Raw genomic sequence first — 17,866 nt, forward strand, 5'->3', positions numbered from 1 at the left:
GTGCGATTACGTCGGCAGTCACGATGGATCAGCAGGGGTCCGTGTAGTAAAAGGGTCCAGGCCAATTGGTGGCAAAACAGGTATAGTAGCCAAAGAAATTGACTGATGGACCACTTCATCTAACAGTCCGGTATGCTCTAGACAGCTAGCAGGCCGCAGCTAGCAGGCTAGCAGGCTAGCAGATGGGCATTCAGGGGACGTCGCGATGAAGGAGCCTATTGAAAGAAAACCCTCAGGCGGATTACGTCGGTAGTCCAGTCACGATGGATCGGCGGGGCTCCATATCGGCAATAAAAAGGGTCCAGGCCAATTGGAAAAATAGGTATTGTAGCCCAAGGAGTGGCTGATGGACCTCTTCAGCTATCTGGGAGATGGGCCAGGCATAGGCTAGCTCCAGGCTGATTGGTGCTTGCTTCGGGACAGGGACGTTAGCCAGGAGAAGCCAATCGAATAGCAGCTAGCTAGCTGCGATGATCCAGGTGAAGAAGTTCAGAGCTTGCGGTAGGAATCCGGTGATATGGAGAAAAAGGAGTCCGATAAGCTCTGGGTTGAAACACGCTGTACAGACTGGCAGGAGTTGTCCTAGCTAAAGGTTAGCTGATGACCGCTAGCAGTGGCTAGCTGACTACTAGCTAGTAGCTAGTTAGCTGGCTAGTTAGCTGGCTACCACATTGGGTGAGGCGGGTTGCAGGAGAGTATGTTGAAGTTGGGGTTAAGAAAGATATAAAAAAATATATGCGAAGAGAAAAGATGTAAAAAGATATATACACAGGACATGACAAGACGAAGACAAAAGATGCCTGACTGCTACGCCATCTTGGAATGGATGTATGAGTGCAGTATTTTTATGACTGTTATGTGCAGTGTTTATACTGAACAAAAATATTAACGCAACATGCAACAATTTCAACGATTTTACTGAGTTACAGTTCATATAAGGAAATCAGGCAAGTTAAATAAATAAATTAGGCCCTAATCTATGGATTTCACATGACTGGGCAAGGGAGCAGCCATGGGTGGGCCTGGGAGGGCATAGGCCCACCCACTTGGGGAGCCAGGCCCAGCCAATCAGAATGAGTTTTTCCCCACAAAATAGCTTTTTTACAGACAGAAATACTCTTCAGTTTCATCAACGTTTCGAGTGGCTGGTCTCAGACGATCCCGCGGGTAAAGAAGCCGGATGTGGAAGTCCTGGGCTGGCGTGGTTACACGTGGTCTGCAGTTGTGAGCCTGGTTGAACAAATTCTCCAAAACGATGTTGGATGCGGCTTAACATAAAATTCTCTGCCAACAGTTCTGGTGGACAGTCCTGCAGTGAGATTGCCAATTGCACCCTCTCTTAAAATTTGAGACATTGTGTTGTGTGACAAAACTGCACATTCTAAAGTGGCCTTTAATTGTCCCCAGCACAAGGTGAACCTGTGAAATGATCATGCTGCTTAATCAGCATTTTGTGCAAAAATAAGCTTTTTGTGCATATGGAACATTTCTGGACTGGGTTTTATTTCAGCTCATGAAACCAATCCTTTACATGTTGCATTTATATTTTAGTTCAGTATAGTTATAGATAATGCTACAGCAGTGGTCACCAACCTGGTCGATCTTCAAAACATTCCCAGTCCATCATCAAATATCTCTGATGAAAAGCCAATGATAAAGGCTTGCGCTCACTTTAATTGTATTCATGTTGCACTGTTGGCAATAGGTGCACTGGATTCAGACATGCCAGCCCAGGACTTCCCATATTGTTTGTTTGAAAATACAAACAATGACTACCCTGCGGACCGGGAGATCTGTGGCTAAATCGAGTGTGCCTATTGCACTGGCCAAACGGATGGCTCAAAACACCAACAGCTTCCACAACTCCGGCCTCAGTAAAGTTTTATACTAGCCTAAGTGACATTTTATGACTTTTAAAACCATGACCACAGAGAGAGACTGTCAAAGAACAAGTACGTTTTTATTCAGCACTGTCAACACCGTTTTTATTCAACACTATTACAAAACATAAAACGTACTTTTTCCTACTTCCACTTACGCTGCAGCTACAATTAATGAGTAGCCAGGTGTATCGATAGCCCTGCGCTTTAATGTCGAGGAATATTTCACTTTCTCTGGCTACATTAATTTGTGCATGAGGAGCATGAGGTGCGACTCCAGCTTCGCCATCAGGTGGAAGATGTTATCCCCTCTCTCTGAACAATCTCACAGGAGGAAAGGAAGGAGAGTGTAGGGACCATGAGAGGCGTAGCTGCTGCTGCTCTCACCCTCCCACTGCTGAGACTAATGCGGTGTTCAAAACAACTGGGAACTCGGAAATCTCAGACATACAACTTCAGTGCGTTCAAAACAACTGGGAACTCTAAAAAATTTATTTTTTTACTTGGAATTCCAAGTCGGAAACTTTAGCGTCTTTTCTAGAGCTCAGAGTTTCCAATCTGAAGATCACTGACGTCATGATATTACCTCGTTTTCCCCCCAAGTTCACAGTTGTCTTGAAAGCAACAAGACCATTAGATGCAGGTACCATCAGTCCAGTAAAATAAAATAAACAATTACTTGCAAATTATTTACATTTATGCTCAGCTGTGTCTTGCAAGTGCTAGACCAACTGATCTATTTTATTATCAAAGCTCGAGTTTTTAAATATATTATGGTCTGAGAGGAACAATGTTGCCAGGCATTTTTGCCAATATGCTGTGATAATTTATTAGGCCTACTGCACAAACCTCCTTCCTACAGAACTGTTTTTAATAAGTTAATGTTACAAATAAAAATAAAGTTGGGTTTAAAAAATATTCTGAGTGGTAGATCTTGGCTTGCTTTTTGACTGCGGTAGTCATCTTGACTCAGAAAAGGTTGGTGACCACAGTGCTACAGTATGTGTGTAATATGCTATGTATAATTTGACATATGCAAGAAGAAGCCTATTACACTACTTTTACAGTGCCACTCCCTTTACATTATTTATACAACCAGATGCCACTCTCTATCAAACACTCAACCATAGATAGATGCTATGGGTCAAGTAGGATGCATGAATTAATGGACCTCTGTCAAACAAGCGGCCTGCAATCAAATTACCTCATATAATGATATTGTATGTCACAACTAGCTTTCGGACACAAGACTCCCAATGTTGTGTCCCAAAGCTAGTCACAACTCCATATGGCTGGCCCATTTGTCATTGTCACTCATGTTACCAAAGAGTAAACACAATAGGGTTCTAGCTAACTTTCGTATTAACTTTGTCATGTCTATGATTACAAGAACACGCAGCGCCTGATATGAATCACTGTACAGCTGTAAAGGTGGGAGGGATGGGTGGAAATAAGAGGGTGAGTGACTGAACCTTGTGTGTGTGTGTGTGTGTGTGTGTGTGTGTGTGTGTGTGTGTGTGTGTGTGTGTGTGTGTGTGTGTGTGTGTGTGTGTGTGTGTGTGTGTGTGTCCGTTTACACCACACCCATCCATCACTCCAACCTTTCGCCACTTGGCCAGTTAATTACCTCTTCTTGTTCACTCATGCACACAAAGAAAACAAGCACCTTTCAGACTGTTTGGGCAGATTTCATCCATCCCTCTCCCATTTAATGTCTCTCTCTCCCGCAGAGACCTAAAGCCAGCCATCAGCACTCTGTTTTTACTCCAGATCAGTCAATCTGTCATCAGCTGGGCTAGGCTATAGGCTAAGCTGGAGAGCTGGGGAGCAGTGGATCCTGGCTAGACTCCCCTGTAAGAGAGTGAATGACTTAATCAAATTACATCTTCATCAAGGACATCACATCAGTGGACACTACTAGAAGTACTACTATCATTCACGACTAAATGTAATATTTAGTTTAAGATTGTGAGGAGTCTTGTGTTTGGTTAAACAAGTCAGACTTTCTCTTGGTCATTAGTCCATAGAGTAAAAGTATGTTTCCCTGACCAGTAGTATACATGATCTAGCAGGGGTGGGCTACTCCAGTCCTCGGCGGCCTGATTGGTGTCACACTTTTTCTCCATCCCTAGCAAACACAGCTGATTAATCAAACTGCATTCTAAACTGAAGATCATGATTAGGTGATTATTGGAGTCAGGTGTGTTAGCTGGAGCTGGGGCAAAACTGTGACACCAATCAGGACCTCGGGACTGGAATTGCCCACCCTGAGATTCTAGAGTGAGGAGGCACATGAGATGTGTGAGGTGGGTTAGTGTGATGGGGAGCAGGGGGTTCAAACATATCAGACCACAGCAACTGCTCTACAGAAAAGTCAGCAATGCATCTATGATCTATGATATGTGTCATGTACCTCTCTATTTCACCAGTGCAGCAGTACACATACAGCAAGTATGATTAAATATATATGTTTTTCTCTTATACCAGAGATCTTCTACTCTGTTGCCTGTGGCCAATCTGGAAGAGACCAAGCAGCAGCAGCGGCAGCAGCACACACTGCTCTCTCCCACTAGGGAGACAAAGTGAGTGTATTTATGCATGCTGCTCACCAGCTACTCAGCACTTCTAATTAGAATACCTGACTTACCACTCTTGGAAACTCTCCAGATAGTTCTTATTTTTTTAATAGGTTTACTGAAACAAACAAAAAGAAATCATGACAAATTCAGCAGGCAAACTGGAGAACCAGGTGTTGTTTTAAGCTCTGCAGGTATTGAGGAGAAGGAGGAGGAGAAGGAGATGGTATTGCGAAGGTGGCTAGAGCCCCCAGGGTCAGTCCAGGAGCACCCTACTAATGAGAGCTGTACTGGTTGGAGTTCTACACACTGGAAGGCCCTTGTCAAAGAACCAGTCCAACTCCATCCTGCCCTCCATGTTGGTGCTCGCTGCTAATGAAATAGAAAAGTAATTGTTTCAAGTAAACCTCTTGAAAATGTCAAATGGAAGAAAAATAACATCTCTCTCTCATCTGTCGCTCTTCCTCTCCACCCGTTCAGTTTTGAGTCTGTCAGAAACCTGCCTCTCCTAGACGTGCTGTGTCTCAGGGATCAGGAGGTTAGAGGAGAGAAACTAAATGTTGGCAGAGGATCATGTCTGCTCCCACAACAAAATGTCTGTCAGATCGGTCTGATAGCTTTCATGGTTTGGTATGGATAGTTTGGCTACAGCTGGGAGGCAGAAGGCCTTGTCCCCTGACTTAGTATCAAGGAAAACCAACTGGAGTGACATTATGAGATGTTTTATGCAGTAGCAAGTGGGCTCTCATAGCTGTGCATTAACTTTATATATTTATGTTCGAAGTCATAAACTGGGGCTTGTAACGAGACCTATTACTGTACATGAGGAGAACCCACTCCAGACCTTTCAGTGCAGAGGAGGATGCTGATACAACAGTTATAGCTGAAGTGGCTCCAGTGCTTCATTTTCCACCTAATCTTTACAGAGTAATAACAGCCAGCTGCCTCTCCTCTGTGTGAATTGTCCCACTCAAGTCCCATTCCATTACAGCCATTGAGAGTTTGGAGGTTTGTGAATATGTTAATTGTTCATATGGGTGGCAAAACATTATCTCCAAGTAAGATTCTGCTAGACAAACTAACTTGAGAACACAAGATGATGATGTAACCTGTCTAAATTACATTCGCCCTGTAACACTCACATCTATAGCTATGAAGTGCTTTGAAAGGCTGGTCATGGCTCACATCAACACTACCATCCAAGACACCCTGGACCCACCTGTTCACCCACAACTCTGTGGACGTGCATGACTCCAACACCATCATTACGTTTTCTGATGAAATAACGGTGGTAGCGCTGATCACAGATGATCAGGGAGGAGGTCAAAGACCTGGCAGCATAGTCTACAGCAGTGGTTCTTAACCTGGGTTCGATCGAACCCCAGGGGTTCGGTGAGTCAGTCTCAGGGGTTCGGCGGAGGTCAAGACACACATCCGATTCATATGATTCATGATGACACGCTCCGCTTGGCCATCATTGGCTGCAGGTGATCACGCTACTTGGCCTATCTGTGCTGCAGGGAATTTGGTGCGCTCAGTAGTTGACTTGTGACTGTCGTGATGGTACGTCTTGTGATTTCTTTCTTAATATTTTAATCCCTTCATACTTACTATGTCGAGCAAAAAAGGAAAGTGGTCGGACGAATATGTACAATATGGATTTACATGTATAACGGAAAGTGATGGGAGTCAGTCTCCTAACTGCATGATATGCAATGCCAAGTTGAGCAATTCTAGTCTAGCACCGGCAAAACTAAGAAAACACTTCCTTAAGCTGCATGGAGATGGAAAATACAAGAACACAACGCTAGCTGAATTCAAGGTGAAGAGAGCCAGATTCGATGAAAAGGCTACTCTGCCTGTTCTCGGCTTTGTACCCATCAACAAACCGATCCTCACAGCATCGTACGAAGTTGCTTACCTGATCGCAAAGCAGGGCAAACCACACACCATTGGTGAAACACTCATAAAACCAGCTGTGTTGAAGATGGCGAATATCATGCTGGGAAAAGAGGCTGAAGTTAAGTCCCAAATCCCAAATTCCTCTTTCAAATGACACCATCAGCGACAGAATAGAAGACATGAGCAAAGACATCTTGGCTCAAGTATTTGCAGATCTGATTTCAAGCCCGGCAAAATTCAGCCTTCAACTCGACGAGACCACAGACGTTTCCAATCTAAGCCAGCTTGCTGTATTTGTGCTCTATGTGAAAGACGCCGTGATAAAGGAAGATTTTTATTTTGTAAGCCTCTTACAACAACAACTAAGGCAGCCGATGTGAAGAAACTTGTGGATGACTTCTTCAAAGACAACAATCTTTCGTGGGATGCTGGGAAGAAAGTCTGGTTTTGGTGCGCTAGTGAAAGCCGATGCACCACACATCATTGTTACGCATTGTATTCTGCACAGGCATGAGTTGGCAACAAAAACCTTGCCTCCAAAACTGGCAGAAGTATTAAAAATTGTAGTAGAATGCGTGAACTATGTACGAACTAGTGCTCTGCGGCATCGCATCTTCAGTGAGCTGTGTAAAGAAATGGGCTCTGAATTCTAAGTACTTCTGTACCATTCTAACGTTAGGTGGTTATCCCGGGGACAGGTGCTGAATCGTGTTTTTGCCGTGTGTGTGGAATTAGCCCTGTTTTTGCAAGAGCACCAACATTGTCATGCAGATTGCTTCAAAAATTCTGAGTTCATTCTCATTTTAGCGTACATGGCCGATATCTTCGCAGCTCTCAATCATCTCAATCAAAAGATGCAGGGCGGTGGAGTCAACATCATCGAAGCGGAGGAAAACCTGAAGGCTTTTCAAAAAAAGCTACCGTTATGGAAACAACGAACAGAGAACAATAACTTCGCAAACTTTCCCCTGCTGGACGACTGTGTAAGTAAGATCGAAGATGTATCTGGAATCGGAGACATTTCTGTACCCGCGGAACTGAAGCAAGCAATTGCCACGCACTTAGATGAGCTTGCAAAGTCTCTCGACGGATACTTCCCTACAAGAGAGTCATGTCCAGCATGGGTGAGACAGCCGTTCACGTTTAGTGTTGAGACAACAGATGTCAATGATGAATACCTCGATGAAATCATTGAAATTCAGCAGAGCCAGGTTCAACAGCAACTCTTCAGAACAACAACGCTTTCAACGTTTTGGTGTCAACAAATGGTAACGTACCCTGTTATTGCTAAGAAAGCTCTGGAGATTTTCATACCGTTTGTTACAACATATCTTTGCGAGCAATGCTTTTCGAGGATGCTGCACATAAAAACGAAGAAAAGGAACAGACTTTGTTGCGAAAATGACATGAGATTGGCACTTGCCAAGGTGAAGCCGCGCATTTCTGAACTGGTCTCTGAAAGGCAACAGCAGAAGTCACACTGATTTGCAGTAAATATTCATTATTATGTTTTTGTTTTTGTGTGAAAATGATCATCTGTGTGAAAATGTTTTGATGATTTTGTTATTTGAACACAGTGATGTTGATGCACGTTTCATTTTGTGCACCAGTCAAATATATACCTATGTTTTGAATTAGATTTTTTTTTTCAAGGGTTCGGTGAATGCGCATATGAAACTGGTGGGGTTCAGTACCTCCAACAAGGTTAAGAACCACTGGTCTACAGGATAGGGCTTTAGTGGAGCAGGTCGAGAGCTTCAAGTTCATTGGTGTCCACATCACTAAGGATCGATCATGGTCCACACCAGAGTAAGTGAGCGGAGTTGAGCGGTTGGAAATCTCACTTGCCCACTGCTCCTGGGCGCTCCACATCAATTCCAACCACTACGCGCTCACAGGAGGTAAGCTGCCGCTCCAAATTTGCTCCATTCACTATAATCACAATTGAACCAACACCCATCTATTTTGTGACTTCCTGGACCTACCATTTGGTTTTGAAGTATTGAAACCAAACCATATGATTTGAATGAAAAGTATTTGAATAAACATGAGAAGGTGAATGTAAGAAGCGCACATCATTTCAAATAGGCTACATGTCATATTAAACAGCATATAAACACTCTAAATAGGTCAGGAGCCAGACAGGGAGTTGATAATAAATACTTATTATCATCTCCACATTTGCAGAGACACTGGGGATCCTAAACACCCTTTTGGCCACTCTTGCCAGGCTGGGCAGACATGCAGAGTTGTTTTTTTATTTTTCTATATGTAGGTCTAAAGGTTTCTACCTAAAACGACCCAATCAAAAAGGAAAGCTCCTTGAATGTGGGAATATGCCAGGCCTTATAGATAATAGAATAAAAATGAACGAAACGTTTAAGAGATTTGAATTTTAGTTTATAAATACTTTGCTACAATGACACACTTAGTTATCTACCCACCAAATTCCCTTTTTTTAGCATGTGCATGTAGTAAGTACACCATCATGCTTTTGAGATACATGTTTTTCAGATTCCACTATGGGGTGGCAGGTAGCCTAGTGGTTAGAGTGTTGGGCCAGTAACTGAAAGGTTGTTAGATTGAATCCCCGAGCTGACAAGGTAAAACTCTGTCGTTTTGCCCCTGAACAAGGCAGGTAACCAACTATTCCTAGGCCGACATTGTAAATAAGAATTTGGAATCTCAGGATCCACACATATCAACACAGTCATGAAGAGTGCAAGACAACGCCTCTCCCCCCTCAGGAGGTATGGGCCCTCAGATCCTCAAAAAGTTCTACCGATGCACCATTGAGAGAATCTTGACTGGCAGCATCACTGCTTGGTATGGCAACTGCTTGGCATCCGACCGCAAGGTGCTACAGAGGGTAATGTGTACGGCCCACTACATCACTGGGGCCGAGCTCCCTGCCACCCAGAACCTCTATACCAGGCGTTGTCAGAAGAATGTCAATGACTCCGGCCATCCAAGCCATAGACTAATCTCTCTGCTACCGCATGGCAAGAGGTACCAATGCACAAAATCTGGATACAACAGGACCCTAAACAGCTTTTACCCCCAAGCCATAAGAATGCTAATTAGTTAGATAAATAGTTAACCAAATATTTACCCAGACTATCTACATTAACCCTTTTTGCACTAACTTTTTTTGACTCATCACATACCCTGCAGCTACTGTTTATTATCTATCATGTTGCCTAGTCACTTTATTCCATGTTATATGAACATATTAACCTCAATTATCTCGTACCCTTGCACGTCGACTCGGTACTAGTACCTCGTGTATATAGCCAAGTTATCGTAACTCACTGTGTACTTATTATTACTTTTATTACTACCTGTTATTACTTTTGAGTATTTATTTCTCTCTGCATTGTTGGAAGGGCCCGTCAGTAAGCATTTCACTGTTAGTCTACACTCTGATGATGAGCAAATCTGCAATCACATTTTAGTAATTTATCCAGTGACTGAGAGTAGTGAGTGCAAACATTTTCGTACTGGTCCCCCATGGGAATCAAACCACCACTCTGGTGTTGCACACGCCATGCTATACCAACGGTGCCACACAGAACCATCACAAAAATGAATCAGCAGCAGCACAGGTCCTTGCGGCTGGTAATCCACAGAAAAGCTCTCTGAAACCCCCTGAGATGGCAAACTACAGCTGCAGCCAGTAGGAGACTGACTCTGAAAGGAAAAGGTTAATTTTTGAATAAAAATGCAAATACAGAGAGGAAAATATTAAAACAGAGGTAATTGCATGAGATTTCTCCATAGCATTATGGAGAACTTTGTCTCATCTTAATCAACACATCAGCATGAACAGAATTCCTAATGTACTGGCGAGTTTTGCAACAAGAACAACAATAAAAGCAGACTACTAAACCTCCTTTGTCTTTGAAAAACAACATGAAGGATTTCATTGAAATCGTTGTGACTGTCAGAAAAAATCCCCAACCAAATATTTCTATGTACTTGTCAGAATAAAGCTGTATGCAACTGATGACAAGGTGAAATGTTGAATACACATAATTATTCTCTCCACTCCCCTGGTGCAATGGACAGTACAGTAATTATGCTGGCATATTGCCAGTGTGTCTTATTATTGACACATTTGGCCCTGTCCTGTACTCTGCTCTACTGTCCTGTGTGCACTGTACTATAAAGCACTGCATCTCTTCGAACTGTGCTGAGCTGCCCTGCTCCATTCCAGGCTGTCTCCACAGAGCTGGTGTGTGAGCAGAACAATAGAACAGACAGTGGAAAGAGACAGTGTGGCAACTGCAGCACAGGTTAGCATGCAGGAACACTGAGGCCTGGTATAGAAGGAAATACCAATTTAACCATGAAACCAAATTATATAACCATTCTAATAATGGATTCTAATAGAATGCAAGTATCATTAATAATTTGAGCATTTAGCATCAATTTAGACTTCTCAGTCAGGAAATTACATTTTAATTGAAAATTGCAGTCGATTTGGCTATCAGGACTTGACTTGAATTGGAGGCATGTTAATGGTGAGAGAGTATTGACAGGAAAAATCTCCAGACAAAGTGTACTGTGGCTTACCAGGACTGGTTGTTTTCTCCTGGCTAATTGAGATGTCTAGACATACAATTGAATCTCTGTAAGATAAAGGGATAAGGGGAAAGGCAGAACACCATCTATCTGGGATGGAAACAGGACTACTAAGCCACTTAATGATTGTAAAGACGTTTCTTTCTTTTTCCCAGTGAATACTTCGCTTATCAAGGGTGTTTACAATGGCCATTTCACCACTTTGTCTGCTAGAACCAATGGAATACTGCAAGTGGCTGTGTAGCCCACAATAAAAACCAATGAGCTACTTCCACCATTTCACTTTACATTCAAATGAATTGGGGGTGGCCTGGTGAGTTGATGTGAGACCAAATTGGTACTGAAGAGAAAGGAATAAGGGATTTTTGCTAAATGTGCATTATGTGTTTTACAGGCTCATTCATGGGACATTAATTCAGGTGACAAAATACCATTCCTCTCTACAGTGAGGATTAGCTAGGTATATAATACACGAGAGCGAAAAAAGGCAGGTCAGTTTGCTGAAGCTTTAGACTATCCACCTGTGTGAGCGAGCTGTACATGTGCTGAAAGGCACTGACAAATCACTGCCACAGTAGAGCAACAGTAACCAACAGCACCAGACTGGCCTTCAGTCTGCACAACCAATAACACAGGGAAAAGAGTTACAATACAACTCCTATGATCATGGCACAGATGTAAATATTAGCAGATAAAAGCATCTGCATATGAATGAATGGGGTTGGGAGAGGGGTGTGGAGTTTTCATCAAGTTTCTAGTTGACTAGATTCTGCTGTTCCCTTCCCTCCAGATCTATCTGTTCACATCGCCTGTCAGAACAGAACCTGTAGGAGTCAGGGATCAGGGAGTGCAGGTCAGGCTGGCATTAACACAGCGAGAGCAATGAGAGAAGCAGACTGGATGCCCTCTCCTTAGTCCTGCAGGTTCACAGCTGCTTTGTGTATGCATGGCCTTGCCATCACAGCAGGAAAACGGAACATGGCAGATGACGTGAAAATAGAAAGTCGGGCGAAAACACTTTCCAGCAGAATGATTTAAATTTCTTGCTCAAGGGTACAGTGGCATTTGTCTGAGCCTCTGTCTACACAACCCCCCGGGCCCTATACTGATGTAAGGATTTTAGTCCATTTAAGAGCATGAGTAACAGAGCAGAGAAATAACAATCATCACTACAAGAGGAGAGCATCACAGTCATCTGCAGCCCAAATGCTTATAATGCCGCAGTGCAAAATATCTATTATACTGTACATTTATGACAGTGGAGAACAGTTGCATTTAGCATAATGTCAGGGGTGCCTGGGAATATGCATTTCAAAGATTCCCATTTTATGCATTATGTTTGAGTGGGAAATGTGAGTGCAGTGCTATCATGTCATGCCAAATCACATACTACATCAATGTCTCCTGCTCTAAGAACATAAAAATGAGCCTGGAAATGGTTCAATAGTACCACACACACACACACACACACACACACACACACACACACACACACACACACACACACACACACACACACACACACACACACACATAAAGATGAAAGATGAAAATGGCGCCGATAGAGAGGGCAGCCGTGCTTCTGGCCCCTAGGCAACTTTGCAGTATTTAGTTTTTTTATGTGTCATTTCTTACATTATTAGGCCAGAACATTTTTTGTGTTATTACATACAGCCGGGAATAACTTTTGGATATCAGAGTGGTGGTAACTCACCAGCACTACCAGCATTACGACCAGGAATACGACTTTCCCGAATCGGATCCTTTGTTCATACCCCCCAGAGCAATTGAACTGTTTTCAGAGGCTGACCCAAAACATAGCCGGCGGAGAAGAGGTACTCAGAGTGGACTTCTAGTTCGACTCAGGAGGCGCACACACCACCCATCGCTTCCCGAGTATATTACTCGCTAATGTTCAGTCTCTGGAGAATAAAGTTGACGAGCTGAGGGCGAGAATTTCCTTCCAGAGAGACATCAGAGATTGTAACATACTCTGTTTCACGGAAACATGGCTCTCTCGGGATTTACTATCTGAGTCAGTACAGCCAGTTGGTTACTCAGTTCATCGCGTAGACAGGAATAAATATTGAAGGGCGGGGTTGTATGTTTCATGATTAAACTACTCATTGTGTGATTGTGATAACATACAGGAACTCAAGTCCTTTTGTTCACCCGACCTAGAATACCTCACAATCAAATGCCGGCCGTATTACCTCACAAAATAATTCTCTTAAATTCTTGTCACAGCCGTGTATATTCTCCCTCAAACCGATAACACGATGGCCCTCAAAGAACTTCACTGAACTTTATGCAAACTGGAAACCACATATCCTGAGGCCGCATTTATTGTAGTTGGGGATTTTAACAAACCAAATTTGAGGAAAGTGCTACCGAAGTACTACAGTCGAACACATCGACTGTAGTACTTGCTCTGCTAAAACACTCGACCACTGCACCTCCAACCTCCGGGATGCCTACAAGGCCCTCCCCTGCCCTCCATTCGGCAAATCTGATCATGACTCCATTTTGCTCCTCCCTTCCTATAGGCAGAAACTCAAACAGGAAGTACCCGTAGTAAGGAATATTCAACGCTGGTCTGACCAATCGGAGTCCACGCTTCAAGATTGCTTTGATCACGCAGACTGGGATATGTTCTGGGAAACCTCAGAGAATAACACTGACGAATATACTGATACGGTGACTGAGTTTATCAGGAAGTGCATAGGAGATGTTGTAGCAGGGTCTACAGACAATCACGGACTACAAAAAGAAAAACAGTAACTTTGCGGACACCAACGTCTTGCTTCCAGACAAGCTAAACACCTTCTTCACCCGCTTTGAGGATAACACAGTCCCACCGACGTGGCCTGCTACCAAGGACTATTGGCTCTCCTTTTCCGTGGCCGACGTGAGTAAGACATTTAAGCACCCTCGCAAGGCTGCCAGCCCAGATGGCATCCCTAGCCGAGTCCTCAGAGCATACGCAGACCAGCTGGCTGTTGTGTTTACAGACATATTCAATCTCTCCCTATCCAAGACTGCTGTCCCCACATGCTTCAATATGGCCACCATTATTCCTGTACCCAAAAAAGCAAAGGTAACTGAACTAAATTACTTTTGCCCCTTAGCACTCACTGTCATCATGAAGTGCTTTGAGAGACTAGTCAAGGATCATACCTGATACCCTAGACCCACTTCAATTTGCTTAATGCCCCAATAGATCCACAGACGATGCAATCGCCATCGCACTGCACACTGCCCTATCCCATCTGGATAAGAGGAATACCTATGTACGAATGCTGTTCACAGCTCAACACCATAGTACGCTCCAAGCTCATCATTAAGCTCGAGGCCCTGGTTCTGAACCACGCCCTGTGCAGCTGGGTCCTGGACTTCCTGATGGGCTGGTAGGAAACAACACCTTCACAACACCTCCACTCCCACAAGTGTGCATGCTCAGCCCCTACTCCCTGTTCACCCATGACTGCGTGGCCATGCACGCCCCCAACTCAATCATCAAGTTTGCAGACGACACAACAGTAGTAGGCTTGATTACCAACAATGATGAGACAGCCTACAGGGAGGAGGTTAGGGCTCTGGGAGTGAGGTGCCAGGAAAATAACCTCTCACTCAACGTCAGCAAAACAAAGGAAATGATCGCGGACAACAGGAAACAGCAGAGGGAGCACTCCCCTATCCACATCGACCGGACTGCAGTGGAGAAGGTGGAAACCGTCAAGTTCCTCGGCATACACATCCCTGACAAACTGAAATGGTCCACCCGCAGACAGTGTGGTGAAGAAGGCGCAACAGCGCAACAGCGCCTCTTCAACCTCAGGAGGCTAAAGAAATTTTACTTGGCACCTAAAACCCTCACAAACTTTTACAGATGCACAATTGAGAGCATCCTTTCGGGCTGTATCGCCGCCTGGTACGGCAACTGCACCACCCGCAATGGCAGGGCTTTCCAGAGGGTGGTGCGGCCTGCCCAACGCATCCCCGGGGGCAAACTACCTGACTCCAGGACACCTACAGAACCCGATGTTACAGGAAGGCCAAAAATATCATCAAGGACAACAACCACCTGAACCACCGCCTGTTCACCCCTCTATCATCCAGAAGGCGAGGTCAGTACAAGTGCATCAAAGCTGGGACCAGGAAACTGAAAAACAGATTATATCTCAAGGCCATCAGACTTAAATAACTAGTACATTAGAGGCTGCTGCCTATATACATTGACTTGAAATCACTGGCCACTTTAATAAATGGAACACTATTCACTTTAACCTCTTGAACCTCTGGGGGCAGTATTTCATTTTTGGAGGAAAAACGTTCCCGTTTTAAACAAGATATTTTGTCACGAAAAGATGCTCGACTATGCATATAATTGACAGCTTTGGAAAGAAAACTCTTGACGTTTCCAAAACTGCAAAGATATTGTCTGTGAGTGCCACAGAACTAATGCTACAGGCGAAACCAAGATGATATTTCATACAGGAAGTGAGACAGATTTTGAATGCGCTGTGTTCCAATGTCTCCTTATATGGCTGTGAATGCGCAAGGAATGAGCCTACACTTTTTGTCGTTTCCCCAAGGTGTCTGCAGCATTGTGACATATTTGTAGGCATATCATTGGAAAATTGACCATAAGAGACTACATTTACCAGGTGTCCGCTCGGTGTCCTCCGTCGAAACTATTGCGTAATCTCCAGGTGCGTGCATTTTTCCATTTTGTTCAGAGGAGAAACCAAACGGCCACGAGTGATTTATCATCGAATAGATATGTGAAAAACACCTTGAGGATTGATTCTAAACAACGTTTGCCATGTTTCTGTCGATATTATGGAGTTAATTTGGAAAAAAGTTTGCCGTTGTAATGACAGATTTATTTATATATTATTTTTTTCTTAGCCAAACGTGATGAACAAAACGGAGCGATTTCTCCTACACAAATAATATTTTATTTGTGAGCCAATATATTTATTTAATTTGCGATTTTCATGAATAGTTAACGTTGCGTTGTGGTAATGAGCTTGAGGCTATAATTATGCTCCCGGATACGGGATTGCTCGTCGCAACAGGTTAATAATGTTGACATATTTTGCATTACTCATCTCATTTCTATACACTGTATTCAATTATATTCCACTGTATCTTAGTCTAGGCAGCTCTGACATTGCTCATTCAATATTTATATATTGTTAATCCCATTCCTTTACTTAGATTTGTGTGTATTGTGTGTATTGTTGTGAAATTCTTAAATATTACTTGCTAGATATTACTGCACTGGTGGAGCTAGAAACACAAGCATTTACCTACACCTGCAATAACATCTGCTAAACATGTGTATGTGACCAATAAAATGTGATTAGGTTCAAAGATGCAGAAGCATGCTCTGTCCGTGCTCTGGATTTGATTGTGGGGCTGTGGGGTCAAAGGTCACTTAATTGTGTGACTCCTGGAGGTCAGAATCACAGTGGCATTCTGCCTTAGCTGTAGAACACCACCTGAAGGTCTGTTAGGAAGACAATGAACTATGACCTCTCTGCTGATGACATCGACCTCAGACAGCAAACACGGGCCACGTCTTAATCTGGGTAAGGAGCAGATCGCTGATACCTGCAAGTTTACACTGGGCTGATGGGGCTCTCTGTGATGTATTCTTCTCTGGTCGTGTTCTCAGTTAGTTATAAAAATATGAAGGCTGAAACACAAACACCTTATTCCATCTCGTCTCAGCCAGTCTCATCAGTGGCCCTCTATGGCTAGCCCATGACCAGCAACTCTCTCCAGACTGACTCAGAGCTGCAGGACAGACAGCTATATATCTCTAAATATGCTGAAATTGCTCCACTCTACCTATCTGTAACAGCCAAGAATTTCGGTCAACCTGTCACCTAAATAAGCAGGTACACAGGCTGCTGGGAGGACGTAAGACACAACGACAGGGCCGTTTGCTGCAATCTGATCAATCTAACAATGACATTCTTGAGTAATCAGCCTTTTAAAGAACTATAAATAACCTAACTAAAGCTTGCCACTAACTCCTGGCATTCCACAGGAATACCTTTCCGGCATTCTGGCTGGCCCCTAAACCCTAATCTGGATCAGAGGCAGAGCAGGAGTCAATATTTAGCCAGCTCTCTAATCAGCTGTTTGTGCAGCATACCTGTTCATGCCTTCTCATTAACCCATATGGGTGCAGACGCTGTGCCATGACCCTCCATAGCATCAGCTCTGACTCTGCTGCCTGCACCACACTGCTAGTTTAGCTCACGCTGGAATGCACACTCTTAGTAGTTTATTTGATGGCATTATAAAAGCAAATCTCCCACCGGACACTAGGTGTGAGCAGAGGAGTTGTTTTCCTGTTCTAACTATTAACAAATAGGTGTGATGCATTGAATAGGATAATATAATAAGACCATTCCCTACATTGTGGAAAACGTTTTGTGTTTGAAGTTCAGGGGATCATCCTGAAAAGGAGAGTCCCGTTTTTAAAAAAATGATTAACGTAATGCCAGCAGTGACTTCCTTTCCTAAACAGAGGCTAAAATCACATGAGGCTGGCCACCCACTCTGGCTATAATTGGAGGATGATTACACTCCTCTGCCCGTGTCTGCTTTACTGAAGGGACGATTCGCTCAAAACTGTGTCAACAGCTGGGAAAAGGATTCCTCCCTGTCTGTGTTTTGTGAAAGTGATAAAAACAACACGGTGGAGTATCCCGCTGTGGGTAACGCCCTTTACAGGCTTGTTTTCCCAGCTAGGAGGGTCACTGTCAGGGAGGCCTGCTGGACATCCAGCCAACACACATCAAGGCAGTACTTTCTTATCCTCCATCTCGCCTCTGTCATTTCCTGTTTTGACAGGAAGCCAGAGATGATAGCACATCGACACAAACAGAGAGATTACCTCCGACC

At 43.7% G+C, this 17,866-nt stretch overlaps 1 protein-coding gene across 2 annotated transcripts in view; it reads right to left on the bottom strand.

The window, feature by feature from the left end:
• LOC110498352 (kinesin-like protein KIF26A) overlaps positions 1-17,866 on the bottom strand; it is a 129,052-nt gene that overhangs the window by 70,882 nt on the left and 40,304 nt on the right. The gene's annotated exons all lie outside the window — the stretch shown is intronic.

This window comes from Oncorhynchus mykiss, chromosome 19 (assembly GCF_057628025.1).
Source record: "Oncorhynchus mykiss isolate SJ-2025 chromosome 19, ASM5762802v1, whole genome shotgun sequence".
Taxonomy (NCBI): domain Eukaryota; kingdom Metazoa; phylum Chordata; class Actinopteri; order Salmoniformes; family Salmonidae; genus Oncorhynchus; species Oncorhynchus mykiss.